This window comes from Chiloscyllium plagiosum, unplaced genomic scaffold (assembly GCF_037043375.1).
Source record: "Chiloscyllium plagiosum isolate Xiang-an unplaced genomic scaffold, Cpla_swu_hap1 HiC_scaffold_26, whole genome shotgun sequence".
Lineage (NCBI taxonomy): Eukaryota > Metazoa > Chordata > Chondrichthyes > Orectolobiformes > Hemiscylliidae > Chiloscyllium > Chiloscyllium plagiosum.
In genome coordinates, this window is record NW_028270164.1 from 1,793,895 (window position 1) to 1,808,613 (window position 14,719).

A 14,719-nucleotide genomic window follows, 5' to 3' on the forward strand; every position below is an offset into this window, starting at 1 on the left:
GCCCCCAATTCATCATCGCACTATAGCAAATTCACATTAGAGTCATAGAGTCACAGAGGTGTACAGCATGGAAACAGACCCTTTGGTCCAACCCGTCCATGCCGACCAGATATCCCAACCCAATCTAGTCCCACCTGCCAGTACCCGGCCCATATCCTTCTAAACCCTTCCTATACATATACCCATCCAGATATCTTTGAAATGTGCATTATAACAGAACGACCTCCATGCAAGGGTGAGGTATGCAGATGTTTAATCAGGAAGGAGAATCAAAGGTTATGGGGAAAAGGCAGGCAGGTAGATTTGAAGATGATCAGATCAGCAATAATCTCGTTGGATGGCAAAGCAGACTTGATGGACTAAATGGCCTACTTCTGTTCCTATGACAAAAGTGAGGACTGCAGATGTTGGAGAGCAGGGTTGATTGTGTGGTGCTGGAAAAGCACAGCAGGTCAGGCAGCATCCGAGGAGCAGGAGAAGCAACATTTTGGGCAAAAGCCCTTCATCAGGTGATGAAGAGCTTTTGCCTGAAAATGTAAGGCAGACGACTAAGGATGGACATCGAAATGTGTAAAATAATGAGGGTCATAGACACGGTAGACAGGAAGCAATCTTTCCCCTTGATGGAGGGATCAATAACTGGGTCACTGATTTAAAGAGGATGTGAGGAAATGTCTTTTCTCCCAGAGACTGTGGGAATCTGGAACTTTCTACCTGTAAGGATGGTAGAGGCAGAAATCCTGATCAGACTGGAGAAGGATGTAGACACGCACTAACAATACCAAGGCACACATGGCAATGGGTCAAATGCTGGGAAATGCGATTGGAATAGTTAGGAGCTTGTTTTTTGACCAGTGAAGACTTGTTCGGCCAAAGGGCCTTTTTCTGTGCCAACGATTTCTATGTCTTTAGACTCTCAGAGAGAGTGGTGAGAGTATGCATAGCACTGAGTGTAAACCTCAGGATGCAGTGGGAGTAGCTGTTCAATGAACCTTCATGTCTCAGAGATACTTGTAATGCTGGGCAGATTGGAAATGCAAAGGATGGAACTGCGGTTGGAATGCATGTGAAGTAAGTGAGGACCAGAGGCACTCACTGAGGATAGCGATGTGGTTAATTCTGTATCTTTCTCCACAGACACTACTAGACCTGCTGAGTTTCTCCAGCACTTTCTGTTTTTATTTCAGAGTTCCATTATCTGTGGTATTTTGCTTTGATGAGGATATTGAATTTTATGGTCAAAACAGTTGAATAATGGCCAAAGAAGTTGTGACCAAATATTCCAGCAGCTGGTTAGACCACATCGTGAGTAGTTCTGTTCACCAGGAAAGAGGGGAAACACTCGAGTCTCCGGTGACAGCAGTAAAGAGTAAAAGGCAGATTCCCAACATCAAAGGCTCTGATACAGGAGATACAACAGACTGTGAGCTTAAATCCAACCAGGATAAATCCAAAGACTTAGTTTTATAGATCTGATCATTCTTTGGGGCAATTGACTCCAGCTTCCTGAAGAACTCATGTAGTTTGTAGCTTTGATTTATTCTCAGTGTGTCGACATTGTGCGTGACTGCCTTCGATCATCCTTCAGAACACGGTGGTGAGCTGCTACACTACGTATACTAACAGTGCTCCCCCAGAGCTGTTAGCGGTTGCCAGAGCAATGGGCCAGTGTGCAAGTAGGAGAATGCAGCACCACTCAAGGACAGGATGCAACTTGATGATGGTGGTGTTTCTGGGGCATCACGGCTCTGCCTTAGGGAGGGGTGGTGGTGGTGAGGAATGTTTGGGGGGGTGTTGTGATGCTCCATTATAGTCCCATGAATATTGGTTTAAGTGTAAGAGTTAGGATCTGTACAAACCTATGAATTAGGATCAAAAGGAGGCCATTTGGTCCTTCAAACCTACTTAATCTTTCAATAAGATCATAGCTGATCTGTTTATGTTTTGAATTCCATGTACCTATCTGTCTCTGATGATCTTTGAGTCCTTTTTTGAAAAAGAATCTATCTATCTCCACCTTAAAAATATTCCTTGATCCGCTTCCACCACTGTCTGAGGCAGAAAGTCCCAAAGATACTCAACTTTCCAAAAGAAAAAGAAATTTCTCTCATCCCTGCCTGAAAAGATGACTCCTGATTTTTAAACTGTGCCCCCTCATTCTGGGCTGGCCCACAAGAGGAAACATCCTTCCCACACCCACGTTGTCAAGATCATTCAGGATTCTATACACTTCAATCAGTCACCCCTTCACTCTCCTAAACTCCAGCAGAAATAAGCCCAGTCTGTCCAACCCTTCCTCATCAAACAACCCACTCATTCCAGAGATCAGTCCAGTAAACCTGCTCTCAATCCCCTACAATTCATTTACATCCTCCCTTTAACAAGGAGACCAAAAACTCCACACAGTATTCAAGAGGTGGTCAGTAATGCCCGATGTGATTGAAGCATTCCCTCCTTGCTTTAATGTTCAGTTCTTCAAGCGATAAAGGACGATATGCCGTTCGCCTCATCGACTACTTGCTGAACCTCGATACTAACAGCAGAGGGGATGCTTCAGAGACAGTTGGAAACAGAACGACAGCATCTGGGAAGAGTAAGTCAAGTGACAGTGAATGCAAGTTTTTGAAGCCAGCAGCATGTCAGAGGATGAGAAATCTGAGTGTGTTCCAGAGGTCAGAACTCTTGAGAAAGAATTAAATAAAGTGAGAGGCAGTTTTAATTTCAACATAGGGCATAGTGATGAATTGAAAAGTATTGGGGGAAGGGATTTTAAACTAAAGGTTAAAGCAGCAAATTTCAGAATGAGATAGACAGAAACAAAGGGAGGAAAATTGGATCTCACAATCTGTATCAGATCCCTGGATCATTCTGGTGAAGGTGATCAATCTGAGGAAATCCAGTTACAATTTTAACTTTGCATAAAAATAATGTTCTCTCACACATTTTCATCTGTTTCTCCTGAAATCCAGCACATCATTAAATGAAGGGATCACATCAATCAGAGGCTAGCCAGAGCATATTGCCAGGTTATTCACTTTGGAGGGCATCACATGAGAGTACAACAACCGATTGTCACCCAATAGCCACCTTCACACTGTAATAGGGAGAATTTGTCGGAATGCTGATGTCCTGATCTCAGGATTAGCTGAATGTTGGTGTTTGAATTAACTGTGAGTGTTAGTCCTGGCCTCCTTCACTTCCAGCTGTCCAGAGTGCTGGGTAGCTGTTTCATTTTGGGTTGTGGTTTGGCAAATGAATGGGCCCTGATTGTAATGCTGCCAGTAAACTTGTTACAACACAGCGGATGTTGCACATCAAGCTTTTAGCGGAAGTGATCCAATCCAAACATTCTTCTGGATTTTTGAGGGAAACAAAAGACATGTCATGGAGTCACCTCAAGAACATGGATGGCATTGGTCAGGCTGGATTGCTCCCAGTCTGATGTCTGTCCAATAAATTAAAGGCATTTGATTTTCCCAGCTTCTTTCCAGTACTTGAAAGATTTGTCTTTCTCTCTTTGGCACTCTATCCCATTTTGGGATAATCCTCACAGATAATATCCCAGTCTCGGATAAAAATCTACAGACGCTATCCCACTCTGGATAATCCCCACGGACACTACCCCAGTCTCAGAAATAATCTACAGACGCTAACCCATTGTGGGATAATCCCCATGGACACTGTCGCAATCTCGGAAAAATCTACAAATGCTATCCCACTCTGGCTTAATCCCCACGGACACCTTACCAGTCTCGGAAAAATTCTACAGACATTATCCCGCTGTGGGATAAACTCCACTGGCACTTTCACACTCCCCACAGACTCTGTCCAATCTGGGATAATCCCCATGGACTCTGTCCCACATTGTGGGAGATTCCTAGGAGAGTGCCCCACACTGCAATAAACCCTGGTTTATCACTGGTCTAATCACTGTTATTAAACCAGTTTAACACTGGTCTCATCACTGGCCCCAAAGTGGTATGAAGTAGAAAAGTGATGAGGATGTTAAGCAATGTCATGGCTCACAGAGACTTTGATCTTTCTGAGTAAGCCTTTAGTTTTGTGACGAGGAATGAACTGAGTGCGTGGCAGATATTTTCTCTGATTATGTGAAGTTATATCGAGGTGTAGTCTCCTGATTCACTGTTTATCAGAATTCGAGCTCTTTATTCCAAATACATTTGCTGAATTCAGTCTGTGGTTCTGTTATTTCATCAAATATTTTATTATTTTTGGTTTGATTAAATGGAAACTCTGAGGTATGTTTAATTCTTGTACTGTCTTTTGGAATTGAAAATGGTATAGGGAATTTAACACTTCAGGCTTGGCTTCAGAGTTTATGGGAAGTTTAAATGTTTGTATTTTTCCACATTTACAGAGGAAGAGATTGGTTGTCATCAGTATGCTCACAGCTTACTGGAATTCACAGGGAAGGTTTGTTGATGTTTGATGCTGAATGAAGTGTGGACATTGCTGGCTTATTGAATAAAGTCATAGAGTCATAGAATCATAGAGTCCTACAGCACAGAGACAGGGTCTTTGGCCCAAACTGTCCATGCTGACCAAAATGCCCATCCATGTTAACTCCATTTCCCTGCACTTGGCCCATATCCTTCTAATCCTTTCCTATCCATGTATTTGTCCAAATGTCTTTTAAATGTTGTTAATGTCGAAAATGTGTTGCTGGAAAAGTGCAGCAGGTTAGGCAGCATCCAAGGAGCAGGATAATCGATGTTTCAGGCATAAGCCCTTCTTTATGCCCAAAACGTCGATTCTCCTGCTCCTTGGATGCTGCCTGACCTGCTACGCTTTTCCAGCAATAAATTTTCGGCTCTGATCTCCAGCATCTGCAGTCCTCACTTTCTCCTCAAAAATGTTGTTAATGTACCCTCTCAACTACTTCTGCTGGCAGCTCATTCCATATGTGTACCACCCTCTGTATAAAAAGATTGCCCCTTGGGTTCCCTTTTATTCTTTCCCCTCTAACCTTAAACTGATGCCCTCTAATCCTCGATTCCCAATCCTGGGGAAAAAGACTGAGTGCATCCACCCTATCCATGTCTCTCATGATCTTATACACCTCTATAAGGTCCCCCCCCAATCTCCTAAGCTCTAAAGAAAAGTGAAAGTGGGTGCTGCAGATGCTGGAGATTAAAGTCAAGATTAGAGTGGTGCTAGAAAAGCACAGAAGGTCAGGAAAATTGACTTTTCGGACAAAAGGCCTTCAAGAGGAATGAGGCCCTGATGAAGGGCTTTTGTCTGAAACATTGATTCTCCTGCTCCTTGGATGCTGCCTGTCCTGCTGTGCTTTTCCAGCACCACTGTAATTTTGACTCGAAAGGAAAAAGTCCTAGTTTGTTCAACCTCTCCCTCTAACTCAGACCATTGAGTCCAGGCAACATCCTTAAAAATTTCTTCTGCACCTTTTCCAGTTTAATAACATCCTTCCAATAGCAAGGTGACCAAAACTGAACACAATACTCCAAGTGTGGCCTCACCAACATCCTGTATAACTGCAACATACCTTCCCAATTTCTATACTCAATGCCCTGACTGATGAAGGCCAGTGTGCCAAAAGCTGCCTTCACTGCCCTGTCTACCTGTGACTCCACTTTCAGAGAACCATGCACCTGAACTCCAAGGTCCCTCTGTTCCACTACACTCCTTAAGGCCCTGCTATTCACCATGAAACTCCTACCTTGATTTGACTTTCCAAAATACAAGACCTCACACTTACCTGCATTAAATTTCATTTGCCATTTCTCGGCCCACTTCCCCAGCTGATCAAGGTTCTGCTGCAATTTCTGAGAACCTTCCTCACTGTCCACGATACCATCTGCTTTAGTGTTAGTCAGAGTTGGCGATGGGGATGAAATCATACTGACCAGCAAACTCCTCAGCTCAGGTTTGGTGAAGGGAGCTTTACTTATCTATTATTTCATGGAATGTGGGCATCATTGTCATTGGCTGCCCACTCCAAATTGACTTTGAACTGCGTGACTGGCTAGACTACGCCAACGAGCAGTTAAGAGTCAACCAGTTGCTGTGGATCTGGAGTCACATGAAGGCCAGGCCAGGTAAAGACAGCAGATTTCCTTCCTTAAAGGACATCAGTGAATTTGCTGGAGCTTTGCAGCATTGAATGATCATCTCATTGTCACCATCACTGGGGTGGGATTTAGCTCAGTTTGGGACAATGTTACTAATCTAATTCCAGACTATATTCTGGAATTGTTCATTGAATTCAGATTCCACCAGCTGACCTGATGGGATTTGAACCATTTCCCCAGACCATGAGTCTGTAGGTAATGAGTTAAGTGAGAGTATACACCATTACCACCTCCCTAATCTGGCTTATGTTTGATTCCAAGTCCCGTAGCAGAGTAGTTAACTCAAAACCTCTTTAGCAATAGTCTGACAAAACAATAAGATGTCGAGATTGTTGTGCTGGAAAAGTACAGCAAGTCAGGCAGCATTCGAGGAGCAGGAGAGTAAATATTTCAGGCATAAGCTGTTCATCAGGATGAAGGGCTAATGCCCGAAACATCGATTCTCCTGCTCCTCGGAAGCTGCCTGACCTGCTGTGTTTTCCAGCATCATACTCTCCACTCTGATCTCCAGCATCTGCAGTCCTCACTTTCTCCTAAGACATTTAGTTCTGACAAGATTGTGAGAAAAAGGTGATATTGTGGGTCTTGCCAGTGATCCCTAAATTCTGAGAATGAATAAACAATGATTGGAGGCAGACTCTCTCAGATAATCAATCATCAGCTTCTGTTGGAGCAGAATTTGAATCTATCTTTGTGTCAGGGGTGGAATACCCTAGCTTCCCTTAGGAAGAGGCAGTTCCATGAACAGGAACCCTTTAACTTTGGAACAGCTATTTGTTCCACTTTTGAAGAGTTAAAGAGAATCAATTTCTCAGCATTGCACCTCCTTCTGCCACTGTGTGAATCTAGACAGTGAGTTATGAGACAACGCATTGAACACAATCCTGTTCACACTCTGTCTGGATGCTTTTCCAAGCTGCAGTCACAAAGGCCGGAGACTGACTGAGCTTAATCTTTCAAAGTCCAGAGCCATCCAGTGTCAATTACAGATTAACTCGTAGCAGATCAGGGACTCTAACGTTAAGCCTAAGCAGGTCTGAATCACACTTTAATACTGGGTAAAGCACTTAATGAGGAAGCTCCTAAATTTTATTTTTCCAAAGGGGTTCCTGATGACGAGATTGGATCTGCAAACCCTGACTTTGCTCAGTAACAGGAGCCTCTCTGTACTCTTGCTGCTAGGGGATTAAACATTTAACCTTTAGGAAGTGACTGAGTGAGATAAGTGAGAGAAGAACGTTACAGGGATCCAGTGGCGAATACAGTACATAAATCTATCCTTCACACAGTAATAATGTCCAACTAATGCACTGCATTTTATAGAGAAAATTGACGCCATCTGCTCTTTGACTACAAAATGTGAAAAAGTTCAAGGCTGTATTTTACCATTTTTGACACTGCATCTTGATTTTTCCAACTGAAGTGTGAGGCATCCCATTAATTTGATATATGACCTGGGCAGCTCGCTTTAGAGTGTACGGAATATGAGGAAGATAAAGACTCCATTAAGATAGACCTTTTAATCCCTACACATGAGAAATACAGATGTTGTAAGCCAAGCACAGTGGGCAAGGCATTCATAATCAATAATTACACAAAGAGTTTACCTGGGGGACCTCTGGACCAATATGGTAGGCTCCTCTTTGATCAGTAATAACTATCAACAGGTGGGGGCACAGACCTGACAGAGCTGTTCAACATAATAAAAGGAATTAACATAGTGGACACAGATTGATTGAAGTCAAGAAGACTTGATCTTCGAATAAGCCATGCTTAAACGAAGGAGGAGAATGCAGCCAGCTTCCACACAGACTGAAGTGTAGGACTGCCAAGTGATTTGTCACAAGTGATGCTTGATGTGAAATTGATGCCCGCTTACAAGAATGCATTAAATTATTAGCTAGAAAATAAAAAGAAAGAACCTGTGCAGTGCTTTTCACAATCACAGGACATCCCAAAGTGTGTTACAGTGATAACTTATTTTTATAAAATATAAATATCGAGAATACAAGAGCAGGGATATACTGCTGAGGCTGTATAAGGCTCTGATCAGATGGTATTTGGAATATTGGGAGCAGTTCCATGCCTTGTATCTAAGGAAGGATCATTGTTGTAAATTTCATCGAGAACTCTTCAACATCAGCTTATCCTTCCTTAGATACAGGGCATGACACTGCTCTCAATAATCCAAATATCACATGAGGAATGGTTGAGAACCCTTGCTCTGAGCTCAATGGAGTTGAGAAGGATGAGGGGGGATCTGATTGAAACTTACAGAATACTGAGAGACCTTGACAGAGTGGACGTGGCGAAGATGTATCCACTAATGGGAGAGATTAGACCCAAGGGCACAGCCTCAGAGTGAACGGATGACCCTTTAGAACTGACATTAGGAATTTCTTCTCTCAGAGAGTGGTGATTGTGGAGTTCATTGCCATAGAGGGCTACGGAGGCCAAGTCATTGAGTGTATTTAAGACAGAGGTAGATAGGTTCTTGATTAGTAAGAGGATTGAGGATTATGAGAAGAAGGCAGCACAATGAGGTTGAGGAACATATTAACCATGATTGACTGGCAGAGCAGACTTAATGGGCCAAATGGCCTTATTCTGCTTCTATGTCTTATGGTCTTATGCAGCACCTTTTATGTAACATTATGTTCACAGGAACATTGCAGGAAATATCAGATCAAATGATCAAAAGCTTTGTCAAAGAGGTAAGCTTTAACTAGTGCCAGAAACAAGAATCGAAGAATGTAAGGTTTCGGAACAGGAGTAGGTCATTTGGCCTGTCCAACCAGTTTCATTCTTCAGTACAATTATGGCTGATCTGACTGGGGGCTGACTTCCTGACTAACCCAATTCTCTTTGGCTCCCTTGTCAGTCAAGAACCTAACACAGCCCTTAAAATATACGAGGAACCAGCCTCCACTGCTCCCTGCAGAAGAAAATTTCACTGAAGAATGATCCTTTCAGAGAAAAATGTTCTCCTGTGGCACTTGTTGCAACTTGTCAACCAAAGTTGAGCAGGCATTCGGGAAGAGTGTTGAGGAAAGTCTAGAGCTTTGGGCTAGGAGCTTTAGGCATGGCTATCAACAGTGGAGCGATGGAAGTCAGCTATCCACAAGAGGGAAGATTCAAGGAAGACACAGGTCTCTGAGGGTTGGGGGCGCTGGAGGAGATTTCAGAGATAAGAAGAGGTGAGCAGCACCTGGGGGTTATCTTGGCGTTCCAGGATGTTCCTAGATGAACCTACTGGAGTGGAGCTGTAGGGAGTGGTGAGGGTAAGCAAGTGGAATTGGGGACCAGGGCATCAGAAGTAGAGGTGCTAATTAAATCATGTTTTTTAGTAGAGTTATTGTTGTAATATAGGAAATGCAACAATTTGTGCACAGCAAGATTCCACATGCAGCACCTTGATAATGCAGCAAATTCTCTGTTTTTGTGTTAGCATTGGATTGGTACATGTGGCCAGGACATTGGGAGAAGCTTCCTGTTCATTCCATGTGTCCTTTTGACATGCACTTGAGAGGGGAAAATCTGAGATTGGGCCGAAGTGGGAGAGACATAGAAAGTAAACATAGACAAGGACTTGCTACACAAGAATTAATGATTTTTATTGAAATAATTTCTAACTGAGTGGAATGGATGACTATTCTTTCACCTTTGGATTCCAATCCAGTTTGGCAGGATGGGATGAAATGGAACCATCAAGTTAATTCCCCTGCCCTTCTCTGCAAACATGCCAAGACATCGCTTGCAACAATCTGAGAGGGTAGATAGGGACTCGATGTATTGCCTTATTGGTAAGCTCTGACAGTGCAACACTCCCTCAGCATTGGATTGGGAGTACTGGCTTTGCGTTCGTGATCACGTTGGGAGCAGAACATGGTTACACAGACCCCAAACTAATGTATGGCCAACAATGCAGGTGTTTCATGAAACAAAAACAAAATGAAAGAACTGTGGATATTGGAAATCAGAAATAAAAACAGAAATTGGTGGGAAAGCCAGCAGCTGTGACCGCTGTGATGAGAAAGCAGAGTTAATATTTCAGGTGGGGTGGAGTGTAGCATTCTGCTTTCTCTCTACTAAATGCTGCCAGATCTGCTTCGTTTTTCCAGCAATTTCTGTTTTTGTTCCAATGGTACTTTACCCAGTCTGACTACCAGTACAGGGCATGATAATACTCAGACTCACTCAAAATACCAGCCCCACCTCGTGAGCTGATCTATAGACTCAAAATAATACTCAGACTCACTCAAAGTACCAGAACTACCCCGTGAGCTGATCTATAGACTCAAATTTCAAACAATATGGGAAAGCCAGAATTTCAGAGAAGTTGACAAACCTAGTTTGTTTGTCTATTGGACAAGTAACTGTTTCTAAAATCAAAAAGACAATAAACTGAAAGACATATAGGAATCAAATAAACTTAATTGTTTTGAGTAATTATGGTTACATATATTTAGAACATCTTAGAGACATTACAGCATGTTGTGAATTTCGCCCTAATCATAGAATCTTACAGTGCGGAAACAGGTCATTTGGTCTATCGAGTCCACATTACCCCATCAAAAAGCATCTCACCCAGACCCACCTTACTACCCTATCCCTGTAACCCCTGCATTCCCCGTGGCTAATTCACTTAACCGACACATCCCTGGACATTGTGGGCAATTTAGCGTGGCCAATTCACCTAACCTGCACATCTTTAGATTGTGGGAGGAAACCGGAGTACCTGAGGGAAACCCACATCAATACGGGGAGAACATGCAAATTCCACACAGACAGTCGACCGAGCCGGGAATCGAACCCAGGTCCCTAGTGCTGTGAGATAGCAGTGCTAATTATTGAGCCACCTACAAGGGTTTTGATTAACTGTTAAGCTTTCTCCAAAAGGAAGTGCCACTATTAATTAGAATTTCTTTTTTCACTTGTGGAATGTGGGCATCACTAGCTAGGCCAGCATTTATCACCCCATCCCTGGTTGCCCTTGAGAAGGTGGTGGTGAGCTGCCTTCTTAAACCATGGCAGTCCGTGTACCTAAGGCCTCATTATCTCCAGATCACATGAGGAGATACAGAAGGCCATTTGTAATATCATCACTTAACCAGGGGGCACTTGAACAAAAGCAGAATACTGCAGATGTCCCCCATGAATCATCAGACAGCATCACACAGACAGTGTCGTAAGAGTATCTAAAGAAGTGCAGATCCTAGAAATCTGAAACAAACATCCACTGGGGTTCTGCATCAGTCTGGATGCTATGGGACGTTAGCTTTTAGAGATAGTACTTGTGTAAGGGGATAACCACACAACGAGTGTCACTGTTATGCTCTTTCATCATTGCATGATTACAGCTGATGAACAACATGATCATTATCCTTTCATGAACGTCTAAAACATCTTCCTCCTTCCAGGTTGTTTCAATATTTTTCAAGTACATTGAGGTCAACCAGGACCTTGGTCAGATCCCATCTGGAATACCTGGAGTTTTGGGCAGCTCCACCTCAGAAAGACTATATTGTCCTTAGAGGGGCATTCAGAGCAGATTCAACAGAATAATAGTTAAACCGAAAGACTTACACTTTATAGACAGGCTGCATAAACTTGGCTTGAATTCATTGGAACTTAGTTGGTGGAAGTCTAATTGGATTTAGTTGTTTAAAATGCCAATAGAATTGAATAGGGTGGATATAGGAAAACTGTTTAATCTAGTGAAGATGTCAGAAACAAAGTAGCAACATCTTAAACACTTTAGAAGTGACACCAGGAAGGAGATCTTTCTGCAAAGGGTAAGTGGAAATTTGGAATTTCCTTCTTAAAAGAGAGCAACAATTGGGATAAATTGGAGCTTTTAAGATTGGAATTGCTGAATTTTTGTTGCATGAAAGTAGCAAAAGAGTTTAGGTTATCTTATTGAATCTTGGAATAACAACTTCATGCACATACCTGGTCAAGAAGAAATCCAGGGATGAAAACAGAAGTTGCTGGGGAATTGTGTGAGAGAGAGAGTGAGAGAGCGAGAGAATGTGGAGTTGAGGTACAGACCACTCATGATCGAGTTGAATGTTGAAAACCTTGAGGGGCTGATGGAACTTTCTCTTCCTCTGTTCATGACCATGACTGCAGTTTGCAATGCTGAATTGAAATCTCTTAAGAGCTTTGAATTTCACACACTAGTTAGAAACTGCTAGGTAAAAACGAGGACGGCAGATGCTGGAAACCCGAGTCTGAATTAGAGTGGTGCTGGAAAAGCACAGCAGGTCAGGCAGCATCCAAGGAGCAGATGTCTACCTGTAGCTGTGTGTTTTCTAACCTGTGAAAGCAAGATTTGCTGGAATTTGAGTCTAGCAAAGTTCCATTTTTTGTAAAAACAGGTCCCCAGACATGTGCACACAGTTTGATGGGGGGTCTCAGCTTCTAGTCTTGTACTTGGAAGTCTGTAATCAACCATTTACCATTGTCCTGCATCTCTCCCCATGCCTCCATCAGACACCAGACCAGAAACCAGGCCAACTGAACATTAGAGAGGTTTGCTGTGATGTATAAACCTCACAGTCAATCTGGGTAGGAAGTGAATGAGCAAACCATCCCAGTTCTAACATTTTTACATCTATGTATCTTTCATATCAAATGGATATGAACAAAGTTAAAAATCACTAAAACATCTCCACTAATTATTCCCAGAGATTTAGCTCCCATTTTGTTGACGTTGGCCAATAAGATCATACAAAATCTTTAAAATCCTGCAGGATTGTAACGGCATATTAGGATTCACCAGACAGCTGAAATAATACATAACCTTCGGGCATTTCATGAACGTTTGAACAGGATATAAATGGGATAATTGAGTTCCACTAATCCTTCTCTAGAGTGAGTTACACCAAGTGATGCACTCCTTTGGCAGTCTGTCTGGGTGTTTTTGCCAGGTTGCTGTGAAGTGCACCATTTCTCTTTTTTATATCCACTCTTTGTTTACATTTACTTCTTTATTTATCTTGTGTTCCCTTTTTCACTTGTTGATCTTAATGGGTGTAATTTTAATCTTATTCTCTATGGAACGCAGGGTGAGGGCATGAGTTTAAATCATGATTATTTTGGTGCAGTGGTAGTGTCTTTACCTCTGAACCAAAAGGCCCATGTTCGAGTCCTATCTGCTCCAGCAGTGTGTCAGAGCATCACTGAACAGATTGACCACGTTACCTCCTTGGTCAGAAAATATCTACCCAGCATTTGAGAGGAAAGCTCTTGGTGGGCAGAGTAAGTACCCCCTACCTCTAGACCAGATGATCCAAGTTCAAGCCCCATTGGCCCTGGACATGTCTTCATATGTTATTTTGGCCTCACTATGTTCAAAACCATTTGTGCATTGTTTTCACAAATCACTTTCCATCTAATCCCTCCCTTTGCTGTTAAGAAATTGCTAAAGGGGAATTTCATAAAGCTGAATGGTCAGGATTAATCCAGATCCAATCTCTGTTACTGTGGGACCAGTAGAGTTTGGATTATTTTGTTGAATCTTGGAATAATGACTTCATACACATAACTGGTCAGGAAGAAATTCAGGGACAGAAACAGAAATTACTGGGAAGTTTAAATTCAATAAATTTCACAAAGGTATAATAAAGAGCAGGAAACTAATAACAGTTATTGTAAAAATACATCCGCTTTATGAGAATCTTTTAGTCAGGAAAATCTGCCATCTTTACCTGGTCGACATGTGACTCCAGACCCACAGCAAACTCTGCAAAGGTCCAGCTACACAAACTTTCCAAGGACCCATTAGGGATGGGCAATAAATGTCCAAGATTATCAGCATCACCCACATCCAGAAATGAATTAAATAAGAGGGTGAGTTTTTTATGGACCTCACTATTTACCTGCCATAGGTTAACATCCTTCAGTCCATCACTGGGCTCAAAACATCAACTCTATTTCTCTCAGCGCAGATACTGCCAGACCTCCAGAGTTTCTGCAGCAATTTCTGTCAGTGTGTCTGATTTATTCTCTGCTTTTCTCCCATTCTTGCTCTTCCTCTCCCCATACTCTCTTGCTTGAGCTCTTTCTTAGCTTCCCTGCATCTCTGGCTTCTCTAGCTTGACTTTCTTCCCTCTAGCTATCCATCTTCCTGCTCTCTATCTCCGTCCTTGTCTCTGTTTTAATCTCCACCTATCCTTTTAGTATCTTTGTGAATGACTTGTTCTCTCTGTCTAGTTTTCTTTACAGTTTTATTTCAAAACTACATTGCCTATACAAACTCCTTTCAAGGTGTTAAGTGGGTGTTGACTGTCAGAACATAATATGTCAAGTGGAAATTTGGAGAGTTTTTGTAATGTGTATATTCTTGAATGTTCAGGATCAGAATTGTTCTTGTTAATTCATTTAATCTCAAATGTTGCATCCCAGTAGTTTGTCCAACAGACACATACCTAGTCAAGAAGAAATTCAGGGACAAAAACAGAAATTGCTGGGTAAACTCAGCAGGTCTGGCAGCATCTGTGGGAAGAAAGCAGAGTTAACATTTTGGGTCCAGTGTCTCTTCATCTGAACTGTTAGCACAGAGTCATAAAGTCATACAGCACAGAAACAAACCCTTCAGCCCAACT

General features: G+C 42.4%; 1 protein-coding gene across 8 annotated transcripts in view; it reads left to right on the top strand.

The window, feature by feature from the left end:
* The window catches only part of foxp4 (forkhead box P4), a 396,512-nt gene that overhangs the window by 148,148 nt on the left and 233,645 nt on the right, over positions 1-14,719 (top strand). The gene's annotated exons all lie outside the window — the stretch shown is intronic.